General features: G+C 33.5%; 1 long non-coding RNA gene across 2 annotated transcripts; it reads right to left on the bottom strand.

Annotated features, from left to right (window-relative positions):
- Positions 1-1,872: 1,872 nt before the first annotated feature.
- LOC133800701 (uncharacterized) lies at positions 1,873-7,794 on the bottom strand. 2 transcript variants are annotated; one of them, XR_009876573.1, is made up of 4 exons: positions 6,560-7,794; positions 5,236-6,467; positions 2,764-3,511; positions 1,873-2,656 (listed from the first exon to the last, which is right to left on the bottom strand). It is a non-coding gene; the product is annotated as an uncharacterized LOC133800701 (long non-coding RNA). The 2 variants fall into 2 exon arrangements; XR_009876572.1 differs by having other exon boundaries at positions 1,875-2,656; positions 5,236-7,794.
- Positions 7,795-8,684: the final 890 nt, after the last annotated feature.

Below are 8,684 nucleotides of genomic sequence, written 5' to 3'. Positions count from 1 at the left end.
AATGGATATATATTTTTAAATCAAAATTAAAATTGTAGCTGTATTTTTTTTTTAAAAAAATTACTTTTAAGGGCATGCAAAGTAAGTCCTAAAAAATTACCCGCGAGTCCTAAAAAATCTGGTTGAGTGCCTTTATTTAAGTTTTTAGGACTTGCTTTGCGAGTCCTAAAAACTTAAATAAAGGCACTCAACCAGATTTTTTAGGACTCGCACAGATTTTTTAGGACTCGCAAACCTTAGTTTTTAAGGCTCTCAACGCGAGTCCTAAAAATTTTTTTAGGACTCGCAATGCTAGTCCTAAAAAACCTTTTTTGTAGTAGTGTACCTTTGAATCTATCGTGATGGATCTTAATGCCAATGACATAAGACGCATCACCCATATCCTTCATCTCAAAGTTCTTTGAGAGAAATTGCTTCACCTCATGTAGCATGCCCTTATCATTGGTTGCAAGAAGAATATCGCCCACATATAAAAAAAGAAAACAAATCTTACTCAAACTGACCTTCTAGTATATACATTGATCCATGACATTCTCTTCAAATCCAAAGGAAGAGATGACATCATGGAATTTTAAATACCATTGGCAGGACGCTTGTTTTAAACCATAGATGGACTTCTTAAGCTTGCACACCAAATGCTCACCATCACTAGAGGAGAATCATTCTGGCCGTTTCATGTATACCTCCTCCTCTAGGTCACCATTTAGGAAGGCAGTTTTCACATCCATCTGCTGCAGCTCTAAATCAAAATGAGCAACTAATGCTAGGATAACTCTGAGGGAATCTTCCTTAGATACCGGAGAAAGGTCTTTGTGTAGTCAATTCCTTCTTTTTGAGTGAATCCCTTAGCAACGAGTCTCGCTTTGTGTCTCTCAATGTTGCCTAATGAGTCTTTCTTTGTTTTGAAGACCCATTTACACCCAATAGCCCTTGCCCTATTAGGCAACTCAACAAGATCCCAAACTCCATTGCTCTTCATAGAATTCATTTCTTCATTCATGGTATTGTACCACAGTTTCAATTCTTTGCTATTCATAGCTTGTGAAAATGATTTTGGATCATTTTCGGCTCCAATATTGTAGTCAGATTCTTGCAAATACACAACGTAGTCACTAGGTATCACCGATTTTGTTTTCCTAGTGGATCTTCTTAAGGCTACACCAGCAGGCTCTTGGGGAGCAGGTGGTTCAGCTTGTTGTTCAAAAATTATAGGCAACTCCTGAACAACTTGATCCATTTGAACTTCATCATTGACTTGTGGATCTTCAATAATTGGTTGTGGTGGTTCCACATCCATTTGGACTGCAGGGGTGTTCTCAACCACAATCAATCTTGCTCTTGAGGTGGAGGGTTTTGAAGGATCTTTCACAGAACCTAAGTCCTTGGATTGATCACTCCCACTAATCAAGGCATTTTCAAGAAATTTTGCATTCCTTGATTCCACAATCCTAGTGCTATGAGATGGACAATAAAACTTGTAACCTTTATACCTTTCAGCGTATCTAATAAATTATCCACTTATGGTCCTTGGGTCCAGTTTCTTTTCTTGTGGATTGTATACCCTAACTTCAGATGGGCATCCCTAAATGCATACATGTTGCAAACTCAGTTTCCAACCTTTCCATAATTCAAAAGGATTTTTTGAGACTGCTTTGGTTGGAACTCAATTTAATATGTACACGGATGTCTTTAAAGCTTCAATCCACAAGGATATAGGAAGTTTAGGGTTGCTGCTAAGCATACTCCACACCATGTCCATCAATGTTCGGTTTCTCCTTTTTGCGATACCATTTTGCTCAGTTGTACCGGGCATGGTATATTGGGCAACACTCCTATTTTCTTGAAGAAACTTTGCAAAAGGGCCAGGTGCTTGTCCATCTTCAGTGTATCTACCATAATATTCTCCACCTCTATCTGATTTCACTATTTTAATTTGCTTGTTGCATTGTTTCTCTACTTCAGCTTTAAATATCTTAAAGACATCTAATGCTTCGCTTTTGTTATGAAGTAAGTAGATATACATGTAGCATAAGTAATCATCTATGAAGGAGATGAAATATTTCTGACCATATGATTCCATGTCTGGACTACATATATCAATATGTATGATTTCTAATAGGTCGGAACTCCTATGGACACCACTTTTCTTAGACTTGGAGGTATGATTTCCCTTAATGCAATCCACACGAGTATCCAAATCAGTAAAATCTAAGGTATTGAGCACCCCATCTTTCACTAACCTTCTAATTCTATCAATGGAAATATGTCCCAATCTCCGGTGCCATAATGTAGAGAAATTCTTATTCATAACACATCGTTTATTGCCAGCGTGAACGTGCACAGTATTATAAGCGATATTGTTCTATAAATTAAGGCAGTAAAGACCATTAGAAAAAATACAATTTCCAATACATTCAGATTTATTATATAAATTAAAGATTTATCTGAAAATGTAAAGGAAAAACCAAAAGGTACAAGTCTTGAAATGGAAATCAATTTTCTAGAGAAACTTGGTACATAAAATGTCTTTTCTAACTTTAAAATAAAACTGCTACTTAAAACTAAATGGCACGTTCCAATAGCCTCCACATGTGAGCCCATCTTATTCCCAAATAAGATGCTTTGCTCACTTCCCACTAGCTTCCTTTTGTAAACCCTGCAAGGAATTTGTAATGTGAATTGTTGATCCAGAATCAATCCACCATGTATTAATATTAACATTGGCCATATTAGATTCATAACATACGAATGAAATTGGATTACCTTTGTCGTCCATCCACTTCTTGAACTTGGCGCATTCTTTTTTCACACCTCCCTTCTTTTTGCAGAAAAAACACTTGATGGAATCCTTCTTTATTTCGCCTAGGGGAGGCACGTTATTTTTCCCCTTGTCCTTCTTGGATGGTTTGCGTTTCTTTCCTTGGGTGGCCATGTGAGCACTTTCACCTTATTCCTGTAGGAGCCTTGCTTCTTCTTGAGCACACATGGTTCAGTTCATTGATACTCCATTTGTCCTTATGTGTGTTGTAGGAAATTTTGAAAGGCCCGTATTGAGGTGGAAGATTGTTAAGGATGTAGTGGACCAGGAAGGTTTCAGGAATGACTACATCGAGCTTCTTCAGTTGAGCAGAAATGTCCCTCATATTTCAGATATGTTCTCTAAGTCTTTTGACACCAGTGAGCTTTGTGGATGAGAATTGGTGGATGAGGTTGCTGTAAAGTGGTTTGTCTAAAGTGTCGAACTGCACCGATCATATAGTACGATCTCAGCAGCAGTGCTAGCTGCAAATGATGCTGAGGCAATTGGATCGCTCCCATTTTTCATATAGTACGATCTCTGCAGCAGTGCTAGTCACAGTGATTACAGCAGGTTCATCCTTCCTTATTGCGTAGTCCATATTGGCGCAGCCTAAATGAAGAAGAACTCGTTCTTTCCAAATTTTGAAATTTTCACCCCTAAGCTCAGGAATTTCGGTAAGGATTTCAGCGAAACTAGAGGAGGATGAAGAAGCTGCATGAATAGGATTGCAAACTTAGATTTTAAAGATTGAGGCTTAATGAAGTCATGTTTTACCAATGTATAACATGTTGAATGATGAAATTTTATCAAACAAAAATTGCCCGTGGGCTAAATTTTTAATTTAATAAAATTGGATGTATAAGATGATAGAATATTCAAACAAATTATTTGGGATAAATTAAGGTTTGATACTTCTATCTTTATTAAAATGATAAAACTATTAAATTAATTATCATAACTCCTGTGGGTAAATTAAGAAAATTAATTTAATATATTATCCTAATTAATTATATAAATATAATAAAATCCCTCTGGGGTAAAATTATTATATCTATATAATCAATAATAATTTATGTCCATTATGTGATCCTTTCAAATTAATATATAATTTTATATAACTAAAGATGTTGTGGCTACTCCCTAATTATTTAAAATTATATGGTTCACTAGACATTATGTTTTAGGCTCTAGGAAGACCTAAGAACAATTTCATTATAACATAATAGGCAATCACAAAGAGTAGTACTCCTAGTGTGTTCGTCCGAAGATCATTAAAAACCGTTCTAGATTGAGCATTTGTCTCAGTTTCATACGTTCTTATGTCAACCACAAAATTTTGTATGTTTCATTCATAATTTTATTCACCCTAAATATTTTATGAATATAAATGTGCTAAATATTATTCAACCTGTCTTAATGTTTGAATATAATATAAATATATCTAGCACAATAATGGAATATATAACGTATTTAAAATTATAAAGACATACATATAAAATTAAATATAATTAAGCCAAGAATAATTTTTTCATGAATAAGAACAAATATTCATACAAATTAGCATAATTATATATATGTAGAAAATAAATACAATAATTCCATATATATACTTAACGACTGAAAAGTCTATGCTAAATAAGACAATAAAATTATTTAATGATTTTGTGAATTAATAACATAATTGCACAAACTTAATTGTAAAATAAAATGTAATTACATTCTTAAAATAGCACAATTATTTAATATTGCATGAATAAAAGAAATATACTATGCAATAAATACACCAATAATCAAGTAATTGCACATTTTAATTAATTTCCAAATATATAAAATATCAAAATTATATGTTTTAATTAAATTGGCAAAAAATTAAAAAATGAAATTTATTGTCTAAATAAGCATTGAAATGAAGAAAATAATAAAATTCCAAAAATAAATTAAAAAGGTAATTTTCAGATTTTTTATGAATTTTTCTTTAATTAATAAAAAAAATAAAATCTGCCCTGGGGAAAACGACATGTCGTTTTCCCTTTACTGTGCTATAGGACTTGTCAAAACGACAAGTCATTTTCTGCGCTGAAGGGTAGCAAACGACATGTCGTTTGTTTTGTCTCCAATGAACTAGGTCGTTTTGACCTGTTTTTCTACACGTGGGTCACGTGACCTGGTTGCACGTGACCTGGTTTCGAAACCCATTTGTAAATATTGATTCCAACGTCTATTTTAATGATTTTTCAGTCCATATCAATTATAAAACCTTCTATGAAGTGATTCATGGGAATATTATGCATAAAAAATAACTAAGGCAGAGATAACCTGGCTCTGATACCAAATGTTAGATTTAATGAAATATATGCGTATGAACAATCTTATACATGTAGGCGAAATAGATATATAGATTGAACATATACGAAGACAGGATTGTAATTGTATACCTCCATCCATTGATTTGGTGAACCTCGATCTAACTTTAGATCTACAAAAGAAATAGAAATTAGAACGAATACACAGGCTTCCAAGCTCTCACTAACTCTTTTAGATGGAGTTACTGAAAGTTAGAATGAGCAGTGAGCTTGGGGACCGGTACTCTATATTTATAGAGTGAGACCTACCATCAGAGTCTCTGCCACAGATTGAGATATTCTCTCAATCAGTTGTGATATGCAAAATCGAGTAACAAACAAAATTGAGTAACAAATAATGTTGACCCTTAATTAGAATATTTTGTCAATAAATAAAATATTTACTTTGATATATTAAATCAATTAGTTGTAACAAATTGATTTTATATACTATATAAATAAATATTCTAACACTACCACCCCTATATGTGACTCGACCTGGAAAGTCATAATCTCGAAACGAAAAGCAACTTCGGCATCTGCATCTACACGTGAAAGCAATTGGTAAGAAAACTAAGTAAACATTGTCATCAAGCTCTATTGAGCTATCATCGAGCTACAATATAACCCTATCGAGCCACTATCGAGAAAATCATAATCAAAACACAATTTTATGCTATATTTATGCGTTAAAAAAATATTCATATATTTGATTTCATTATTTGAAAACTATTTCAGCGAATGGTACAAACTTTTTTTTAAAAAAAAAATAAGGAGACAAAGACCAAACACTAGGTCGAGCCCCTTTCACATATATAAATAACCTTCACTTATGGCAGATGAAAACTTTGGTACAAAAAACATAAACAAAACAACTTTAACTACATAGACAAAAAACTTATCCACTCTCTAGAGAGATCCAAGAAGGATAACCCCTCAAAACCCTATGTGCGATACACTCAAGTAGCAACCCAAAACTTAACCATCTCCCAAATGATATCATAATGGCAAGACTTTTCATAAAAAATTCTGCTATTCCATTCTAACCATGTTACCCAAAACCAAGCCAACATCGTAGCCCAAATCCCACCAAAGAAAAAGGAAATAGGAAGATACATATTATTGCCCCAAAATAGGGCACAAAATACAAAGCACAAAACATAGACTAAACCATAAAAACAGGCACAAAATAGGACTCAAAATAAACAAACAACATACCTGTCAATTTGAACATATAGCCGGGACAACATAATGATAGTCTTCTTTTAGACAAAATCTCAAATGAAGAGTAAATCAAATGAAGACTGCCTCTAGCCAAGACTACACTGGCTCACAAAAGAGTATATATATACACACAAATTAAGTTAACAATATTAACAATAAATCAAACAGAACATTTATATAAATATATATATACCTGTGAATGCTGAGAGGATGATCAGAGAGCTTGGGGACGCCACCTATACGATGGAGCTGCTCGAGAGGATGATCAAAGGACGCCGCCGCCTATGAAAGTCGAGTTGGGAATTTGGGGTTTGAGGTCTAAGAGAAGAGAGAGAGGGGAGACTTACAGAGGTTTGGGGTTTGAGGTTTGAGGTCTGAGAGGAGAGAGTGGGGTTTGGGGTATGGGGTCTAAGAGGAAAGATTAATTACTGAGGAAAAAATAAGTTTTGGGGTTTCTTATTTGGTTTCGCGTGAAATAGGAGAGATATGCACACCTGTCTCTCGAAGTACCTCTAGCGACGAAAATTTTAATGTCATCCCTAGAGCCTAATTTTCTTGTAGTGATAATTCAAAATGGTTTCACGTTAGACTAACACCTTAAACTAATACTCACTCAATCTTAACAAATTTACACTAGTGAACAAGACTAAAAACAAACATACAAATTTGAAAGTGGTAATAGTTTGGATAATAAGTAAATCGTACAAAACACAACACACGACTTATTAATAATAGTATTCCATTTTATCAAGGAATTAAAGGCATACATAAATTAAGTTACACTAATAACATGCATATGCATGCATATATACACCGTACGTAAATATGCATGCTCATGTCATATCATGTATAACATTATTATTCATTACTACTAGCACTATATATATATATATATATATGATTGACATTATTTCACATATATATATATATGTAGGCGACAATCGACATTACATAGAATACATATTAGAATCCAACACAAGCTCCGGTACCACTCGTTCCAAGACATGTACATCCAGGTTGGCAAGGTGACCAAGGCGCGCAAAATTTACCAAAGCATTGAGCATTCTTTCCTGAACTTTGTAGCAATAATATATCTGAAAGAGAAGGTTCGATAGTGAGAGTGACCTGTGCCTGTCCAGGATGATCAGAGGAGTAAAGTTGAAGATTATTCAGAGCTCTCCCGCCACCTGCAAAACTAGTAGATGGAAGAAACACAAGAACAACAACTATAATATAGCTCATCATCATCACCACACTATTCTTAGTACTCTTCTCCATTTTCATCTTGTAATATGTATAGGATTCGATCTCACTTGTTGATCAGTTCCTAACACCCTAACATTGTATTTATAGCACTTGAAATAATATATCCATGGTCACTGATCATGATTTTTTTCTAAACAAGACATTGTACTATAGATCGTAAATAATTCAAGACGTTTACATTCAACTTATCATATCTTATCTTCTGCCTATACCTATCCTCATTATTACGAGGGGTCCATTCCTCATAATTAAAGTTGTATTTGTAGTATTAAATAATAATAATGCACACTAGGAGTGTTTGAGAAAGGTAATAATGAATGTATACTAGACACATATTTTTGACATTTTTCTACTGACAACAGAGATACATTGTTTTTTTTTTATTAAATGTCACTATTAATTACAATAGAAATTTAAATTGACACAAGTTATTACTAATAAATAATGAAAACTTATTAATTGATTTATTTTATCCATATTAATGTGCATTTCTCTTGCATATTCATCCACACCATTAATTTCAAATGGCAGATTTGGAGTACGTCACGAGAATTTTCTACCCATGGAATAATCAATCCTATTAAAAAGAAAAGGTGTTCTTTGATCCACTAATATTCATCATTTTCATATTTTCACACTTAAGATAAGAATAACAAATATAATTTGGATCTCTATGAAAAATAAAAAATAAAAACAAAATAAACGTACAATCTTTTCAAAACCATATTTGTAGTTGTGGAGTTCACCTCTATAATATGAGCCATATACAACTTATTAGGTGAGTAGTGCTCAATGTAACAAGGCCCAATCGAGCTCGTAATTTTTAAAACACTTGTTATTCTACAATGCTTGACGTAATAGGGGCTTGTTAATTATGTCTTTCATGGAAATATGCAATAAGCTCTAAATTTTTGTCTTATCTTTTCTACTGCTTCTCTTACAGCTTCGGGAAGGTCCTAAGTATGATCTTTCACCAACTTAGTCCCAATAAAATGGTGACCGACACTTCCACTTCCGTCCATAAAGAAAAATTGGCAAAAGGGTAATACTCC

The sequence above is a fragment of the Humulus lupulus genome, chromosome 9 (assembly GCF_963169125.1).
Source record: "Humulus lupulus chromosome 9, drHumLupu1.1, whole genome shotgun sequence".
Classification (NCBI taxonomy): Eukaryota; Viridiplantae; Streptophyta; class Magnoliopsida; order Rosales; family Cannabaceae; genus Humulus; species Humulus lupulus.
Note: the sequence above shows the minus strand (reverse complement) of the source record. Positions and strands in the feature narration are given on the sequence as shown.